A 21,017-nucleotide genomic window follows, 5' to 3' on the forward strand; every position below is an offset into this window, starting at 1 on the left:
GCTAATTTGAAGCATAAAGGTCAAGAAAATATTCCCAAACCTAGCCAGAGAACAAATGAGAAAGCCCTTTATTTAGGGAAGCCTAAACAGGGAAAACCAAGATACACTTTCAGTCACTGGTCCTTCCAGGGCAGTTCCAATGTGGTTTTTTGGTAACCGCTGTCCCCCCGCACCTCCCGTTCTACCTTCTGGTATCTTATCCATGGGGTATAGGATTGAATGAGGATATTAGATGCAGGATTAGTGGCTAAAGAATCAAAGGGAGTTAGAAGTAGCTTAGGTGTTACATACACTTTGAGAGGCTCAAAAACTGGACTAAAATTGGGCGGATCCATTATATTCTAGGACTTGGCACTGAATATGATCATTGTCAAGTGTTAGATGTCTATTTCTTCATTTAGAAATTTGCAACAGTCCCAGCGATTTTACCTGAGACCATGAAAGGAATTTATGGAAGTTCTGAGTGCATACAATCACGTTTTTTTCTTTTAAATGAAGAAGTCAGGAAAAAGAAATAGAATACAATGTTACGGAATGTTTCTATGCTGACCTTGGGAGAAAGCATCCTAAAAATATTTTGGTCTTGATTATATTTAAGGTTGTATGTTTATCCCCCACCACCTTTAGCTTTTTTTGTTTTTCCAGTTTAGACTATAAAACTGATTGTGGCTGTCAAGTTCAACATAATATATGATCATACACCATATTGTAACCTCCCACTAAACATCGGGAATCACTGGTAAAACAGAAGTGGTAAATGAATCTTGCATGGACAAAGCCATCAGAAAACATTCACCTCAGGAAAAAAAAGAAGTTATCACCTATACAGTCCCCTTCTGTAACTTCTTCTGGTACTTTCTGTCTGCATCACACATTCTAGCACTCAATCATACGTCGAATTGAATAGTCCCATGTGTTGTTTTTTGTTTTTTGTGTTTTTTTTGCGGTACGCGGGCCTCTCACTGCTGCGGCCCCTCCCGCCGCGGAGCACAGGCTCCGGACGCGCAGGCCCAGCGGCCATGGCCCACGGGCCCAGCCGCTCCGCGGCACGCGGGACCCTCCTGGACCGGGACACGAACCCGCGTCCCCCGCATCAGCAGGTGGACTCCCAACCACTGTGCCACCAGGGAAGCCCCCATGTGTATTTTTTATCTCCCTATGTAGACTATGCTCTTTGAAGACAAGAACCTTGTTTTAAAGTTCTTTGGTTTTTCTATAATACTCAGCATGACGTACTAAGAATGTGGTTGGACTCTTGGTGATGTACCCAGTTCCTCTCAGAGCAAAAACACCTGGCACTTGTGTTGCACTCTCCTTCCAAAGAAACTCTAAACATATTACAAATATCAAATCACCTCAATCTGCCAGGCATTTCTGATGAGCTGGTAGCAAAGATTATTTCTAATAATAATCATCAACGGCATTTTACAGATGAATGGACGGAGGTGTGAATGGGCTTCTCCCAGGTTTCGCATCAGTGCTCTCTGACCTGCTCTTTCCTCTAAGCCATCTCCTTACCATTACTTTACGGGTGGAGAGACAGCACAGAAGGCTGAAACAAGCTTGTGGGCTCACCTAGTGATGGGAATAAAATCCAGGTGCTTTAACCCCTAATCCAAGGGAGTTGTTGAAATAAGTCACCCTAGCTTTAGCCTGACACCAAAAACAACCAAGCAAGAAATCTGCCAAGTATCTTATCATACAACACCAAAGAATAAAATGAGACTCTTTCAGCTCCTACATTTTCAGGTTAGTGCTCAAATGTTTACCTTTAGGGACTAGAAAAGATCTTCCACAGAATGGTTAATTGTAGCCAGAGTGAGATATTTCCCCAGTATAACTAAATCTCCTAACTCTAAGATCTGCTTATATAATTTTTCTCTCTTTTCTTCTTAAATAATACTTAAAATTTTTACTATGTGTACATACTAACTCATTCACAACAACCACAGAAGGCAGGTCCTACTACTATCCCTGTTTTAGAGATGAGGAAACTGAGGCTCTGAAACAGTAAGTAATTTGCCCAAGTAAGTTGGGTCGCACCCCAGTAAGTGGTGGAGGTGGCATTCAGCCAGACACTGGCCATGCTCTTCATCACTGCAGTGCCTGGCTAAGCATGGACTTGGTGGACAAGGTGAGCCAGTACACAGAAAATGCTTAGCAGCACAACATAAACATTCAGGTTAACCATGACTACTGCCATTCTCTAGCAAGCTCACCTATCCTGCCTAATAGCATTTCTTACCTTCGCCATCTCCAACCATCATCCTCCTCTCCTAGTGCATGGTCTTGCCCAGGACTTAACAGGGATAAGAGAAGTCACCAGGCAGGATTCCTCACCACCAAATCTGCAAATCTCTTTTTATCAGTACCTATCCCATCTTTCTTCCCTATTAATGAAACCGAAAAAAAAGCCCACTTCTCCCCAAAGGTCAGTCCTACCACAGGTGGTCTAGGTCCCATCCCTTCCAGCTTACTGAGCACCCTCACTCTCTCCGGTGGCCACCTCTCTACGTCCTGCATCTCCTGGATATTTCCAATCAGCTTTCAGACATGTTGTAGTATCTTCCAGATTAAAAAAAACAAAAAAATTAAAGCAAAACAAAACCAGCTCTGGCATTCTATTCCCCTTTGGAGCCAAGATTCTCTACCAGAGTTGATGAGACACAGTCTTCAGTTCCTTACTTGCCATTCACCCTTTAACCATTTTAAACCAACTTCTACCCACAGATCACAAAAACCATGACTTTTGTTAAGGTCACCACTGACCACTTTTCTAACCTCATCTTACTCCATCTCGTAGACTCCGCCAGTTGATCACTTCCTTCTTGAAACTCCCCTCTCTTGGTTCCCATAATACCACACCTCCCCAGTCTTCCTCCTTCCTCTCAAGTCACTCTTCACCTGCTTCCTTTGCTGGCCCCTTCTCTATCCAATCTCTACAATTTTGAGTTCCTCACGACTCTACCCTGGGGCGTCTTCTCTTCGTATTCTATAAGCTCTTTACATGCCAACCACTCCCAAATTTCCATCTCCAGCTCAGCTTCTGCTCTGCTGACCTGTATACACAACTGCCAACTTGACATCTCACTAGATGTCTGAAACCTAACAAAGACAAAGATGAATTCTTCTTCTGTATATAGCCTCCATCCCAAAAGTATTTTCCCTTCAGTTTTCTATGTTTTAGTAAATGGCACCTTCATCCACCCAGCTGCTCATGACAGAAATTTGGAGTCATTCTTGACACCTCTCTCCCTCACCCCTAACCTTCCATATCAAGTTGAATATTTTCGCTGAGTGAAGAAAATCTCAGCTTCAGTGTTTCTTCTTCAGAGAGAAAGGATACTGTATAGCCACTAATCTAGACGAAATTCTCCATTACACTCTTTTCATAGCATCCTGTGTTTTTCCTTCACAACATTTCCCATGTTGTATGATTATGTGATCATTTGCGTAACATTCATCTCTCATGCTAGACTCCATGAAGGCAGGGATCAAGACTGATTTGTTCATCCTTGTATTCCTAGCACTTACTATAGTGTCTGACACGTGCTATTTGCTCAAAAAATATCTGTTGAATAAAAGTTGAAGCTTTCCCCCAAGATCATCTTTCTAAGCCACGCATGCTCTCTAGTGCTATCATCCATCAGGCTACTCACCAAAACCCCAAGGGTCACGATACAGCAGTGCTCATCCTGGAGGGGAGGAGCTTGCGGAGTCCAGGAACCCCTGTCTCAAAGGTGACCCTCACCTGCATGAGGATAAAATAAAGAAGAAGAGTTTCTAAGTGATTAAAAAAAAAATCAATAGTATCATTGTTACTATCTTAAGAGAAGAACAGGTTTCCTATTTATTCTAGAGTATTAGTTTAAGAGGAAGTTATCGCCTCCCATGTAAACAGAACCACCTTCCAATTATTACAGGGTATATTATCCAATCTGTAGATATCTCAAGGGCCTTGTGACTTTCCCTCCTTCCCAAGTGCATATTTTCTTTTCAGAAACTGGAAAAATATTAATAGCAAATAAAATCAATTTTTCTACTTTTCTGAACATTTAGTAGGAAAAAAACCCCTCACATTTTTGCTTCTTCCCATTCCTAATTAGTACAGAGAATTGGGAGGTGACTGTAAAGGTAAAAGATTCAAAATTCCAGATACACTTTTGAATTCACAAAGTGCACACCATTCACAGTTCCTCCCTACTCTCAACTGTAACTCTACATGGCAAGCATGCAGCAAGGAAATTTATTTTCACATACTTTTGTGGGAACATATGACTGAACAACAGGACCATATGATTTCCTTTGCTTGAGAGCCTACTGTGCGTGAAATGCTATACTGACTTGAGTTAGACAATTCAATAAAACCCTAAGTAACTCACCAGGCAGAACAATTTCCAACATTAGTCCTTGTAAACTAGAATTATAACACCAAGCCTCCCCCTTTGCCCAGAATTTATAGTTTTGAAATGGCAAGGAAGAACCAAGTTCCAGATTGTCCTAAGGCCAAATTATTTAGGAATCTTTAAAAGGAAACTCTATAAGGTTACCACAAAGTTGTAAATAAATTCACAAATTAGTCTAACTTAGGTCAGAATCACCTCTATAATTCCGATTTCAACTCTTCCAATGATCCTTTTCCACTCTCCTGCTCTAAGAAGTCAAGTTTATTACAACTATGTCATGTTTAACAAATTTCGTTTCTATGCTATGACCACTACACCATAAAAGGCATAGTATCAAACTTAGAATGTGGAACTAAAAGGCCTCAGGATTCCATTCCTAGCTCATTCTTAACTTCTGGCATGCCAACTACTCAAAGGCTTCCTCTCAGAAAAAGCACACAATAGGAAGAACCAATCTTTCCCAAACATGTGGAGAAAAGAAAACTTTGGTGCAAACAAAAAGCTAATATATGTTTTCATATTCAAAGAGTAAAAACTCACCTACTGTCCTTCAAGCTAACAAACTTTAAGCAAGCAAATAAAGTTATATCAAGCTCAAGAGTTTCGACAGAATTTAACCATTCAAAAACGAACGTCATCTGTCATCATTTAGAGTAATGGCTACCCAAAGTAAAATGTCAGCACAAATATCCCTTCTTTGTGAAATTTTCCTTGATTCCAAACTATCCCCAGGAATGTCCTCCATGGCCCCACAGCATTACATTCATGACACTGTTAGAACACTTTAAAAATTGTTTCCCTGTTATATATAGTCAGGGAACCCCCTGAGGAAAGGGTCATCATCTCAGGGCCCAAAAGAAACTCAATAAATGCTGGTTCATTTGTGTATTATAATGAGCTTGAGGCTTGTGTATTGCTACTCTTGCCTCACATTCATACAAATCAATGATGACACAATAAATACTTGTTTAACTTCTTACCATCTGCCTTTCCTAGGAAATAATTTATTGCAGAAGTCCCTGTTCATAGGAAAGTACAAGGTAATTGCACTTACAGTTATGACTTGCATTTAACTTGATGACCTCTGCCTTGGGAACTGCTACAGTAATGAACAAATATAGTTTTAACTTACAAGAGACCCTACAGAAGCAGAAACAAAATCCAAAATGCACAGACTGAATCACAGAAGTTACGTGCTCATCATCGGGCTCTTTACCTTTCAAGATGTCCAATTTGCTCTCTCTTCTAACATTGGGACACAGAGGAACTTTCCAAGAGTGATCTCTGCCTCCCAAACAGAAAGGAATTTTTAGGTCAAAGTGGAGTAACACCAGCTAGTCCCACATTCAGTCCTACAGGAATGAGAAGAATGGAAAAGTTCATAGCCCATCACACCATCGGCAAAGAAAACCACCCATTCCCCAATGCTCTGTGACCAAAACAATATTTGGAAGAAGGAATAGTAAGAAAATAATTAGGTCAAAAATGGGGAAGGAAGGCAAAACCACTAAAACTCAAAATGCAAGAAGCTGGAGCACTATAGCCTACTTCTATCCTATTGAAGACTGGGAAGTTTAGAAAAGCAAAATCCATCAGGCACAAAAGCCTCATTCTAATCACTGTTTTTAACTTTCTCCCCAACCAAGAACAGTTATCACAGGTTGTAAAATAGACTTTTATTTCATATCTTCTCTATGCCCTTGTTCTTAGCATGGTGAAGATGCTGAAAAAAACCTACAAAGCTTAAAAGGCAAGTGGCCATTAGATAATTCAACTTTCAAAAATCAGCTGGTCTACAGCAGGACCTCTTAACCTGGGATCCACGACCTCTTAAGGAGTCTCTGGAGAGACTTGGGAGGGGTGGCACCTGTGAACCTGGCTGGCGAAAATTTTGATCTTCACACTCACTAACCTCCAAGTAAAAGTTAGCACCACCTTTAACTGTGAATGTAGGTAACAACCCACAGTAGTATTAGCAATCCCCTGACTATGTCACCAAGAGGAACCACAAAACACTTCACATCACATTACAGTTGTTGCAGATCTCTCAACATAATATTTACACTCATCACTACTTCAAAATTATAGTATCATTAGGTCTGAAGCTACATTTTGTTATTTAATGTGTTGTAAACATACAAACTACTGTATTACAATTGTTTAACAGTTTGATAACTGTTTCCGTGTCATTTGTAATTCTATATATTTTAAGTCATATATTTAAAAAACATGATTCTCAGAAGAGGTCCTATGCTTCATTAAATTGCCAAAGGAAAACATGGGACGTAGAAGATTAAGAACTTCTGATCTAGAGCACATAAAGTTTCTATAGACCCTAACATAGTCACCAAGGCAGACAGACAAGTAAGTCATTCCATTAGCAGTACTTCATAGTTGAAGAAAATTAAGCCACCAGGAAGCCAAGTAACATGTCCAAGGTCACACAAATTTAGAGTCAGCATCAGCCTAGGTTAACACTCACAGCATGTACAGTCCCACTCTCTCATGGGGACCTTTGCTTACATTTCTACAATTGTCATCACTATCCTGTTTTACCACTAAATGGGGAAGAGGTATCACCTTTCAAAACTAATATAAAACCAAAACCTGGACAACAGAACAAGGTAGATGTATAAGGTACTCCTTTTTCTTCCCTGATCAAGCATGCTGCTGTAATTGTTACAGAAGCTGAATTTGGTCTGTTCCAGAGATAGCAGTTTTTTACAAGTGAGAAAAAAGTTGGGCTACGTAAACTTTCATTCCCAGAAGTGTCCAAGGCACCGTGCAGATAAGCATTAACTTGTTAAGTGCTGCAATGCATTGTGAGTGGTTAGGGCAGTGGTATCCCCACTTCATAAATGGGAAAACTGGAGAATAAATATGAGAGATTTGTTTAAAGTCACACATAAGTCAATGGTAAAGCCAGCTTCCTGATTCCAAGTTCAAGGCTCTAACCACTATACCAGCTCACCATGATCAAATATTAAGTTGATTATAATGCTTGTGAAACCTCTGTACTTTTTTCCCCTACAAGCCAGAGAGCATTTTCTTTTTTTTTTTTTTCTCTTCGGTACGCGGGCCTCTCACTGTTGTGGCCTCTCCCGTTGTGGAGCACAGGCTAGGGACACGCAGGTTCAGCGGCCGTGGCTCACAGGCCCAGCTGCTCCGCCGCATGTGGGATCTTCCCGGACCGGGGCATGAACCCGTGTCCCCTGCATCGGCAGGCGGACTCTCAATCACTGCGCCACCAGGGAAGCCCAGAGAGCATTTTCTTTTGATCCATGGGAACAGACACACTTTTGAAGGCTATGGGAAAAATATCCCATAGAATAAATTCCAAAGTACGTAAGTGCTTTTTCACTTACACTAGTCATCTAAGAATCCAGGTCAGGAATCCTTAGCTCAGGAGCCAAGTTACTACATAAAACCTGCCTTATAAAAAGAGAACAGTATGGAAATTGTTCCTTCATCTTTTAGTCAATGACCTTCTTATCGATCTACCGTTATGTTTAGGAACTATTATCATCTTACATTCAACACTGTTATTACAAAATAATATTCTAATGGTTCAATACCATTAGATCCTAGATTCTAAAACTATGAAAGGTCATCCCTATCTCAACTCTGCATTAAATTTTCTCTTATCGAAACCACTAATTAATGGAATCCTCATTCCCCAAAGCATCCTTATGCCATCTAACTGCTTTTATTAACCCATTTCTGTGTTTTACAGATTGGGTCTTTTTCAATAGTTAGTAAGGAGGTCTTTCTTAAATTTGTACTTAGGACCATAACATTGTTCACACTAAATCCTTGTTAAACCTTCCCATATCATTAGTATCCAGTCAAAAACCAAAATCAACAGAACAACCATGTTGTACAATCTCCATGAAGAGTGAAAAGTTCTTGTCCACACAGGAGTCTTATCTACCAATATTCATTTGCACCCCCTACCCCTTACTCTCAACTACTTATCCTTCCTACCTGCTAATTCTGATTCATCACTTTGTGCTCAGTGTACAAGAGTTCAGATCTCTGACCTAAGAATAAACACTTAATTCTTGAATATATCAAATGCTAACAAATACTCCATCACACACCATTGATCAAAATGTAACTCTTTACACAGCCACTCAATCATTTTCCCACTAAAGTCATTGCCAGGGATCTGTCCATGTCTGCCCTAACCACAGTCTAACTCTGCACCAATTCTACCCCATCTTAGTCTCTCGCTACCAACACATAGTTATGTCCATTTCTCTACTTTGTTTAGTAACTTTAATAGTCCCCAACTGTCTGCAATCTAGGCTCTAAGTCACTCCTCTCTATCACAGGGCAGAGCTCTGGAGGACAGATTTCAGGCCTCCTCCTTCAAGGCTTGGGAGCCTTCACCTAAGGCCCCCAGCAACACTGTTATAGGCCTCTGGCCCTTCCCTCTGAACATAATAACCAACCCTGCTGTTTTTTCCTTGGGATATCTCCATTTCACCAGGCTCGCCCAACACTAACCAGTGACATCTTAATAGTCTTTGCAACTTTCAAAGGTTAATGGCTACAGCTCCACTTTGGAAACCACTGGTGTGTCCACGACCCCCACAATGACTCAGTGACCTAGACATCCCCACCTCACCTGCTGGAGCCCTTTACTACATGAACATTCTTCTTCGCTTTCACTTCTCCCCAACCCTCCAACAAGTCACTGGCCTGCAAAGTCCCCTGTACTTCACTATCCATCTCCGGGGTCTAACAGACCCCACCAGACTCAGCTCGAATTCCCTCATTTAGCTCTCCATCTCGCCCCTCGAATGCCCCTTCATCCCAGGACCCTGGGACCGTCCCATCTCATCGTTTAGTCTCTCCAAGCACCGCCTGGGACACATCCTCTAAAAAATAAACCGAGAGATGCCTCCGTCTCTCCCCACCACTCAGTGAGCGGTGGGCAGAGGACGCCCCCCCATCTCCCCCTACAGGTTTCTCTAGACTCAACTCTAAATCTACGACCTCGACCCCCACCGCTTCTCTCCCCTCACCCCACCCCCCCAGCCCTTCGCGGCTTTCGCTACCCCTGCCCTCAAACCCGCTCAAAACACGCGGACGCGGACCCGGCCCCCCCACCCCCGGCTTCGGTCCTTCCCCTCCCCCTCCCCCTGAGGTGCCACTTACCCCCGAGGCAGGAGTGGGGGAGGGGAGAGGAGGAACAGAATAGGGGAGGGGGCTTCGGTCCGGGGCGGCTCTCAGCCCCGGGGGGCCGGGGCCCGGGCCAGCAGCAGCGGCGGCGCAGCGTCTCCCCCCGGCGGCGGCAGCGGCGGCGGCGGCGCCGTCCCACTCCCGCAAGCACACATAGGCTCCATTGTCCGCCGGCGCCTCCCCCTTTCCGGCACCCCCCTCCTGGTACCGCCCCTTCCCCCTCCCCTCGGCCCTCCCCCAGCCGCACCGCGCCACGAAAGGTACCGCCGGCCCCGCCTCTGACGCGAGCGAAGGAGTGCCCCCTCCCCCCGGCCCCGACGTTCCGCCCGGCGGGGGAAGGGGGAACGCCCCTCCCCGCCTCAGTAAGGGCCCCGCCGCCGGGAAGGGCCCGCCCCCCTCCAAGGGAATGTCACTTGTCCCCCTTCCGGAACGCGCGTAATGGTACCAACCGGCCGCTTCCTCCTCCCCCTCCCCTGCCTTCCCGAAGAGGCACCGCCCCCTTCGCCCCGCCCACCAAGTAGCCTCGCCTCCTCGACCCCGCCCCTCCCTCCAATATTTTACTATGGAGCCGCCCACCGCCGGCACCACCTCCTGCTTTGCATGGACACGCCCACCAGGTCCCCGCCCCAGTTCGTCACCCGGCCAGAGGTGACGCCTATTCCCCACCTTAAAGCGGCAGAGCCCCCTTTCTCAACTAAAAGAACCTCCCAAAAGGCCGGTGGGGGTGGGAGGGGCGGCCAGGGAGGGTCGCTTCTTTCCCGCACCTTCCTCCCCGCGCACACACTCACCCGGACCTCCCCACTGCCTCTCGCAGCATTGAGAAGCAACCCAGTGGAAAAGGCGCGGAGGGGGGAAGGGCAGCGTGGAATTTGGCCATCTTTGACAGAAATACATTGGGAGCTGCCAAAGGAAGGGGTCTTTCCCTCACACTTCCCTGCCGTCCTGGTCCCGGCCTAGTCCTCAATCTTCAAGGCGCCCCCCGCGCACCTCCCGGATGCGGTTCCACCCTGCCCCATCCCCTCTCCCGTCCCTTGTCTTCACCCCTCAATCTCTGCACTGCCTTTGCTGTTGTCGGCTTTCTCCCCTCCCAAGGGTGCAGGCCCCTCTTGGGGTTGAACTCTCCTCCAGCTTCTCCAAAGCACATTCTCGCCAGGTCCTGCAGATGCGTTGGCTGGTGCAGGGTTTCCCCTTCCTTATGGGGCCCGGCCCAGCCCCGCTCACGCATCGCTACCTAGTGCCCATTGAGGACCTCTACCTAGATCCTCGAATCGCTTCACAACCGCTTTTTTAATCGCAGCATCACTTCCCTGATTTTTGGGAGGCCTGTGCTTTGGAGAGCTCAAAGCCCGGGCATCCCGGCACTGTCCCCTGTGAAGTGAGAAGGTAACCCATTAGACTGCACTTTTTCTTAGAAGGAAAAATGATGGCATCATGGTGAGCGCATGTTGCTGAATAAAGCTCAGATTCCCACTACTCCTGTTTTATCTTTGTGGCCCTTGTTGCTGCCCTGCCCAACTGTTATTACAGACCTGTCTGCTCCACAGCCCTCCCCAGAACACAGTGTTACATCTCTGTGTTTGTAGAGTCTTGATCTAAGATGTTTCTGCAACTATATGCACTGGCCCGGCAGCTTTTCTGAATCAGTTAAGCGAAGACTGCTTATGCTATAATGTACTGCGTATTCTCCCCGAAGATAGATGGAGGCAACATGGCCAAGAGAAGTAGATAAATTTTCTTCTGCTTTTGCTTCTATCACCATGGTTTTAACCAGGTACTTATCTCTATGTCACTTTCCCTGTCTAGAAAATAGGAAACCTTCCTTAGGGCAATCTTTTAACGAATGGTGCTGGTTGTAAAGGATGGTACAGGAGAGCCCAAAATGATAAAGCTTTAGAAACCATTTAAAACTGTAAGCTGGTCATGTAAGTTTCTATACCATGGCTCCCCAGCTTAGATTCTATGAAAAACTGTTTTTTTCATAGCAAGATGTTTTCTCTTTGTCTTCTGTTATAACTGAGCATATAAATAAAGAAAAAAGACAAAAGCAGGTATAAACAATATAAATTTAGGATCGATTGAAGAATTCCAAATGCGAAATAATTAAAATGCTTTCTTGTCAAATTTTGGTGATAGAATATTTGATGAAACGTAGTAGGCACCTCTGTAAAAGAAGGCAGGAGGAAAAAGTCAGGTATGGACATATGAAAAGACAACTAATCCAGAAATACACAAGAAGCATTTGGGATTGCTAAGGTAGATGGAAAGAAGGGATTCACAGACTTATCTGTAAGAGAAAACCACTACTAAAATAAACCAGATCACCTCTGCTCAGAGAGCTCAAAAAACAAGCTCATTATAATAATGACACACATGCAAAAAAGTCTTAACCATTTTACTAGGCCTTACACCCTCACTTAACTTTGACACTTTATATGTGTCAAAGTTGGGAATTATTTATTGAACCAGAAGAAAAAAGCAAATGAATATTAAATGTGCAACACTAGGCTAAAAGAGCAATAATACTGAGAATTTAAGCAAGCTGAAAGTCATGTTAATTTAGCTACCTTGCACAAGGGATAGAAATGTACTTTAAAATATTATTTATTGTAATGAAATAGTTTATCTATTTTTACTAGAATTCTTTCCTCTGAATTTTCTAACTTCCATGCATTTCCATCTCACTTGAGAAAGAATTCTGTTTTGCTGTACAGGGATCTAGTACACTGTATATACATAAATACTAATGGATAATGATGAAATCATTGTTAAAAGCATCCTCTAAATAAAAGCTTCAAACTATTTCTGTCACTCTAGAAATTCTAAGGTAAATCATTTTTTAAAATCCAAATGGTAGTATTGTTAAAAATAAAAGCTTTCAACACTAAAGAGATCTGGGTTTGAGTTTTTACTTTCTGAAATTTGCTTCTCATAATGATGATATGCACTCACTGTGATACAAACATGGGTTGTATGTCTGGCTTCTTAGTTCTTCAAGTAATCACAGCATCTGTTATTTAAGTGTGCCGCCAGTCTTTTCTACCTGTGAACTCCACCTTCGAAACACTTTTGTTCTCTCAGCTCTTGATAAACGTATACCTAAATTTTAGGGTTGGAAAGAAACACCTCCTACTTTACAGATGAGAATTCTAAGACATAGAAGTTTAATGACTTGCCAAAATTATGCCCATTTTTGGGGACTAGAATTTAAGTCCAACACTCTACAGCACTGTTCTAACCTCCAAGGATTATTCATTCCTAACAATATTTACTATTGTAGGAGAGAACATGAAATTCTACCTTAGGAATGATGAGATCAAGACTCAGAAGGGTTGAACCCACTCAGGCAGCTGCTGCTAGGTTTATAAGAGGCCCTAATAAATCCTTGCCTTGGTCAAAGCCCTTAGTTTGTCCACGATTTCCTGCTGCTTATACTGTTTCTTACCAATTCATCTATCTCATCGTCTAAAGCAAAAGTGGCAAATTTCAACCCCAAAGGAATACTACCAAGATAGTCATTTATGACTGAAAATGAGGGGTTAGAATGGAATGGCATCTTGACTTTCACAGTGCTGTAATAAAATAGTCAGGAAGGGATTTCTTCTTTAGGTTGCCCATGGAGGACAAAAAAATCTCCCTATCCTAGCTTTCACCAGTCCATTTAAGCCAATGGGGAGTCCCAGAGCTTCATCCCTGCCAGGAAAATTGAGGGCTAAGTGTCTCTTTTGTAAGGAAAAAATCAAAATTCCCACCTCCTGCCTTCCTGCAGCTCCACCTGGGGCCATTGGCACTCTGATGTGAGCTTGGGTCTTGTTCTGTGTCCCCACATATCTGCTTTCCACAACCTGGGAATCAGAGGCACCCTATCTGTAAAAGCTCTGACAGATCTGTGATGTGACACTCAGATCCCTTTAGACAGTACCACCAATGTTTCTCCTTCACATTCACACTCAAACCTTCATGGTTGTGCCTCCTACCCTCATTGCCTGCCTTCTAAAAGTCAAGCTTTGTGACATTCAGCCCGCAAATTCCTGAGCCCTAATTGATTGATATATTAAATGCTGACCCCCTTCCCCAGCTTTCCAATTTAGCCATAGTCCATCATGGCTTAACAACCTATGTGTTCCATCTGCTCTAACCATTTCTCCCCCGATTTCTTGGTCTTCAGGCCAGTTCTTCACATCTGTCCTTACAGTCTCATGTCCCCTTTCCTCTTCAGTTTCCACTAATTAACTATTTCATTTCTTATTATTAACCTCTTTCCCAAGAATAATTCTGGGAGAGTATTTCTACTACTTCATTTCATTTTACTCTGCTAGACATTTCTCTAGGAATTTTGCCCCTCAGATACACTTATGTTATTTTTCCTGGGTTCTGCCTTCACTGCTGAACTCTTCCCACTTCCCACAATCTCTTCCCAGCCTCTCTGTGATTGGTACCCAACTACTGCAGCTTTGACCTCACCTCCATGGTTTGCATCCAGGTTGCTCTTATTAGCCACGTTGCCTTTTGGAATCCTTGACCACCCATCATCCCAGCAATGGAAATTCCTAAGGCTGAGATGTACCTACATTTGTTTCCACTCCTGGGCTGGCAGACATTACTAGAAAAAAACCATGAAAACAAGAAAATGGATCTCAATCAAATTTCAAGTGATGAAACTTCAATTGAACTTTATTAGTTTTTACTTGGCAATCCTTTTATGCATCCTCATTGCCTCCTATGTCATTTCCCACAGCAATTATTCCAAATTTTATCCACTACTTCTCCTACATTGCAGGACCAACCTTGTCATCTCATCTCACCTCAGAAGGGTTTTGCTCAGTTCTCTCTCTTCCATTTACTTTCTCTTTACTTTAGTATCTTCAGTAAAATCTTTCGTACACAAATACTCTTTTTTTCCCCTTTCTTTTCATTCCCAACTTATCCAAAGGGTAACCTACGTTCTTTGCTACCACAATTCCTTTTCTTCCTCTGTAATTAACCCAACCACTTACCAAAATTCTTTCTCCAGTATGGCCAAACCTAATCACCAAATCCATCCAATGAATATCCTTTCCTTACTCTCTTACAGTTTGAATTCCAAGATACGATGATATTCTGGTTTTTTCTCCCTCCCCACCCCCCAACTTCATTGAGATATAATTGACATATAACATTGTATAAGTTTAAGATGTACATATAATGATTTGATATATGTATACGTCGTGAAATGATTACCACACTAAGTTTAGTTAACATCCATTATCTCACATAGTTACAATTTTTGTGTGTGTGATGAGCACTTTTAAGATCTACTCTCCTAGCAACTTTCAAATATGCAATACAGTATTGTTGGCTATAGTCACCATGCTGTACATTACATCCCCAGAACCTATTTATCTTATAACTGGAAGTTTCTACCTTTTGAATACCTTCACACATTTCCCCCAACCCTCTACCCTCTGCCTCTGGTAATCACCAATCTGTTCTCTGTTTTTGTGAGTCTGGGTTTTTTAGATTTCACATATAAGTGAGATCACACAGTATTTGCCTTTCTCTGACTTATTTCACTTAGGATAATGCCCTCAAGTTTCATCCAAGTTACGGCAAATGGCAACATTTCCTTCTTTTCTATGGTTGAACAATATTTCATTGTGTGTGTATATATATATATATAGTGTGTATATATAGTATATATATATAGTATATATATATATGCGCCACATTTTCTTTATTCATTCATCTCTTGATGGGCACTTAGGTTGTTTCTATGTCTTGGCTGTTGTAAATAATGCTGCAGTGAACATGGGGGTGCAGATATCTCTTCAAGATCGTAATTTCACTTCCTTCGAATAGATAATTAGAGGTCTGTCTTCTTTTTTTAATTTTTAAATTTATTTATTTAATTTATTTTTGGCTGCGCTGGGTCTTCGTTGCTGCGCACAGTCTTTCTCTAGTTGCAGCGAGCGGGGGCTACTCTTCGTTACGGTGCGCGGGCTTCTCATTGTGGTGGCTTCTCTAATTGCAGAGCCTGGGCTCTAGGTGCGTGGGCTTCAGTAGTTGTGGCATGTGGACTCAGTAGTTGTGGCCCACGGGCTCTAGAGTGCAGGATCAATAGTTGTGGCGCACAGGCTTAGCTGCTCTGTGGCATGTGGGATCCTCCCGGACCAGGGCTCGAACCCGTGTCCCCTGCATTTGCAGGCGGATTCTTAACCACTGCGCCACCAGGGAAGCCAGAGGCCTGTCTTCTTTCTTGCTTTTAATACTTCCTTGACCTGAACATTCCCTGAATGTTCCTTAAACTCCTTGGTTCTTTGATCTTTTCTGTCTCCACTTCTCCCCAAGATCTCTCTCTCTCTCACTCTCCTAACTTCAGCCATCACCTCTTTGCAGGTGATCAACACAACTTCAAGTCCAGCTCAGCGCTCCCTTGAGCTTAAATCCTGCGTTTCTATCCACTCAGCTTGCCCACCTAGAAGTCAGTTTAACACATCAAAAAACAAACTCACCGTCTTTCAAAATTGTCTCACTTCTGAATTCACTGCCTCTCACTTAGGCTCAAAACTTTGGAGTAATCCTGACTCAAAGTTTCCAGCTGTCTATGTATTTTTCTCAATCACCAATGTCCACAAATTCCACTTAAATCAATTTCTTGTTTTCTGTTCCCAAGTTGAGACTGACTGTTGTAATAATTTCCAAGTAGACATTCCTGCCTCCAGCTTTTCCCCCATCAGTCAATTCTCCATGCTCTTTCCAGATAGAGCTCCCTAAAAGACCTGTGTGTGTGTGTGTATAATCATCATATATAATGATATATGATATTATATATGTGATATAATTATCATAATATATATAATATGTATATTATCATTTGTGTAGTACCTATTCGTCTCTAATTACCCTAGCCCTACTGGTTCTTCTGGGCCCAACTAGGGCCCCTCTACCCTAACATCTCAACAATGTCGTATAGCAGGAACAATATTGGCTTTAGAGTCACCTGGACGTGGGTTTGAATATTGGACTGCATTTTACTGGCCAAATAACTTCAAACTTCAATAGGAAAAAACGTTATTTTCTTTATCATTAATTTCAGTCGTAGATGTCTATATCACCAATTTTAGAACATAGCCTAGACACGCAAACTTTTAATGTCATCTACCTTCAATTGTAGTTGCCAATCCTCCCCTATATCCTGAGAGCAGAATCTGACACCTCTTTGTGTTTTGCAGTCATTTAGTCATTGCTATATTTATTGAGCATCTACTAGGTGCAGGGCATCTTGAGGGGGTCAAAAAATGAATCAGATATCCAATTTTGTCCTCAAAGTATAATTAGACTTATATGGAAGATTCATTCATTGGGAAAAAAAAAAAGTTTAGTAAATGCTTAATTTGTGCCAGGCATTGTGCAAAGTACTGAAGATTCAAATAAGAGGACATGTTCCCTGATGTTAGGATCTGGGATCTATCTAGTTAGGAATACTAACAAGTAAACATTTATAATCAAGTATAGTAAATGCTGTGATATGGATAAATACCAGGCATTTGGGGCACACAGAGGAGGCGTATCTAATCCAGACAGCAGAGTCAGGAAATGCAATAAGACCTGAGTGGAATCTTAAAGAATGCGTAGGAGTCAGCCAGGCAAAGGACTCAGCAATGTGCAAAGGCTCAGCTGTGTGACAATGTATATAAATAACCACAATACAAGATAGAAAGTAATATAATAAATAAGTGGCAGAGCAGAGGCAAAAAGTGGCTGTCAGAGGAGATACATTATTGGGAGTTCTATGAGGTGAGCAGAAACTGCTTTGTGGAAGTGGAGGCATTTGAAGCAACCTGAAGGGTTCAGGGGTCAGGTTCAGACATGCCGTGGGGCCAGATGCCTCTTTGCCTTCTCAGCATTCTATGCAGTGCCCTGTACACAATGGCACAGTGCCTTGTTTGCTGTGATGATGGTTATGATTATGATGATGATGGTGATACCTAGGTTTTTCTCATGAAGTTGCCTCTTCCCTCTTCCCAGAATGTTTACAAGGGGAGACTCATGATTCAAAAAAGCCATTTCTGGGTGGAGGGGCTCTCAATCAGACTGCCTAGCTTTGAATCCCAGCTCTGCCATTAGAGGGCTGTGCGACTCTAGAAAAATTACTTAACTTCTCTAGGGTCGAGTTTTTTCTTCCATAAAATGGAGTAATGATAGTATTTCCTCACAGGGTAGTATGTGGAACAAATGAATGACTAATGTAGATGTCTAGGAATAGTGCCTGGCATACAGTAAGTGCCCAATAAATGTTGGTTATTATTATTACATTTGTTCATCTCTGGATTATCCACAATGGGATTGGCCTTCGGAGAGATTTTTGGAGCACTAAAAAGGCCATCTCCTCAATACTTCACTTATTCTGACATCAAATCTCACTCACTGGTATCTCTTCAACTCTCCGAATACACTCCTTTAAATTCTATCATTAGAAATTCATACCTTTGGGGGACTTCCCTGATGGCACAGTGGTTAAGAATCTGCCTGCCAATGCAGGGGACACGGGTTTGATCCCTAGTCCAGGAAGATCCCACATGCTGCGGAGCAACTAAGCCTGTGCACCACAGCTACTGAGCCCGTGAGCCACAACTACTGAGCCCACGTGCCAAAACTACTGAAGCTCGCATGCCTAGAGCCCATGCTCTGCAAAGAAAGAAAGAAAGAAAGAAAGAAAGAAAGAAAGAAAGAAAGAAAGAAAGGAAGAAATTCATACCTTTGGATTTAAGATGTCACTTCCCCAATCCCTTGGGAAGGAACATAATAGGGCGTTCGCCCTGTTTTATTTTAATAATTTATCTGGCCAGACCTCTATCTTTCTTAACTGCCACGTGTACTGAGGAAATATGGAGAAGAAAGAAAAGGCTAATTCTGAAGCTTGGAGAACCTTCCCCAGAAACTTAAGCTAGAAGGAGATACTCAGAGGGCTTTCTGAGGGCAGTAGGTCCTCTGGGATTGGAGAAAGAGGTGAGATAGGAGAGAGATGACAAGAAGTAATGAGGACAACAAAAACAAGGTCATTTGTGTCAGTAAAGACAGGCTTTACTAACTTAACAAACAGTGCTGACCTTGACTTTGGAACTCTTCATCCACCACTCCTTTCTCCACTCTGTGCTGTGTTTTGGAATAAATCATTCTTTTCAGGATACATCTTGATTCTTATTAATGAAGAAGACTATACAGGTGACCAAGTATCCCTGGTTTTAAAATTTCATAATGACTTTTACATGTTGGCTTTCTTCATGATCAAAAATTAATAAATACCTACTATCTGTCTTAGTGCCAAATTAAGTAGAGTGAGAATTTCATTAGAGGCTGAAGAAATAGTCCCTCTCAGGGACCTTACAGTCCAATTGAGGAAGCAAAAAGATTTCAGGGCTTCCCTGGTGGCGCAGTGGTTGAGAGTCCGCCTGCCGATGCAGGGGACACGGGTTCGTGCCCCGGTCCGGGAAGATCCCACATGCCGCGGAGTGGCTGGGCCCGTGAGCCATGGCCACTGAGCCTGCGCATCCGGAGCCTGTGCTCCGCAACGGGAGAGGCCGCAACAGTGAGAGGCCCACGTACCGCAAAAAAAAAAAAAAAAAAAAAGATTTCAATAGCAATTAATTCCTAAATTGTATTACAGACATGACACAAACTCTACACTTGAAGGAAAAAAAAAAAAAGCAGTGAGGAAAGTCTGGAGTAGCAAGCAATAATTTGAAGGGTCAAAAGTTGAACTGGGCCTTGAAGAATAGGATTTAGGCAGTTCCAGGAGGGGACAATGACCCCAGAGGAAGAGAGACAAGGAGCAAGCCAGGGACTGAAAAGAGAATAGCATATGTGTGGACCAAAAATTACAACAGTAAAGGTCATTTCCAATAACCATAATGACAGCTGTCCATTATTGAGTATTTAGTATGTGCCTGTAACAAGCACTATTCTGAGCACTATGTTTATATTGTCTCACTTAATACCCATAATAACGTCATGAGGTATGATCTGTTCTTCTCATTTTACAGTTCAGGGCTCAGATGGTTCAAGGAGTATGTAACTGTCCTAAATCGTGCAGCTAAGTGGGGGCTGAGATTATAACCCAAGTCAACCTGAGGTGAAAGCTCTCAATCACCCCACACTACAGCCTCTCTTCAGTGCGGGTATTAGGATGCAATGGGCATACAATTGGTTAAATAAGTTGGGAATTCATGACACAAAATATAATTTAGAGAAAGCATGCAAGAAGGATACACTGCGAGTTTAAAAAAAAGCCACATAAAATAAGCTATAAGGATAGATTCTACAACATGTGGAATGTAGCCAATACTTTATAATAATTATAAATGGAGTATATATAACCTTTAATAATTGTGAATCACTATATTGTACACCTGTAACGTATATAATATTATACAGTAACTATACTTCAATTAAAAAAAGAGTAACAAAAACCCTAGTATTATATAAGTAACATGCTTACTTTTTCTTCATGATTTATTCTGTTGGTAACTTTCAACCAAAAGATTGTTCATTCTAAATAAAATAATATTGTAAAAAGAAAAGTACCGTGCTTAAAAATTTACAGCCTCAAAAACAAAAACAAAAACAAATTTACAGCTTTTCTATGAATAATTTTTATAATGTCATTTACTGGTAGACATTTAACAAAGATACGTGTATTTGAAAATACTAGCAAATATTGCAATAGATGCCTATATTTATCAAAACAGAACCAAAAGCATGTGTATATATGCATTTATATAGCTAAAACAACATTCTAAATCTCCACTAATAAGAAAAAGTCATAGTTTACTGAACACTGCTCGTGGAACCAGGACCTTCCTTTCAGTATCATCCTGCATGTGATTTATAATTACACCCATTTTACAGGTGAGAAAACCAAAATGAAGAGGTTAAATGGCTTGCCCAAGCCTCACAATAGTTAAACAGCTCAGTCCAGACTTGAATGCTAGGCTGGCGGCAACGCCTGTGCCCTTGCTGCTATCCTACACAGCCTCTCTCTTTGACCAAGGGAAAAACTGTGTAATAATAATACCACTGCAACATACATGGTATTTTTCAAAGCATTTTCATATTCATAGCAACAGCTGGTCCTTATGATAACCATGTGACAGGTTTGGAAGATACCTCCAGCATAGTGAATAATAATAGTAGTCATAATAATCATTAGAATAATAATATTAGCCAGCACTGATTGAGTGTTCCCCATACACCTGGCACTATGCTAAGACCTTTACATGGATTGTATGGTTGGTTCATAACAACTCTATAAGATAGGCTCTATTATTATCCTTACTTGCACATGAGGAAACTGGGGCTCTCCTAACTGGTGTTAAGAGAGGTTACGTAACTTAATGAAGGAGGCTGGGCTCAGATAAGTTACAGAACTAATTCAAGGTCATGTGATAA

At 42.2% G+C, this 21,017-nt stretch overlaps 1 protein-coding gene across 1 annotated transcript in view; it reads right to left on the reverse strand.

Annotated features, from left to right (window-relative positions):
- Positions 1-21,017, reverse strand: part of LOC309957465 (uncharacterized protein) — a 70,438-nt gene that overhangs the window by 980 nt on the left and 48,441 nt on the right. Inside the window, exon 2 of the mRNA XM_082832724.1 lies at positions 3,660-3,751. The gene's annotated coding sequence lies outside the window, so the exon portion shown is untranslated. The remainder of the gene's footprint in view (positions 1-3,659; positions 3,752-21,017) is intronic.

Source organism: Leucopleurus acutus, assembly GCF_964270905.1.
Source record: "Leucopleurus acutus genome assembly, chromosome: 2".
Classification (NCBI taxonomy): Eukaryota; Metazoa; Chordata; class Mammalia; order Artiodactyla; family Delphinidae; genus Leucopleurus; species Leucopleurus acutus.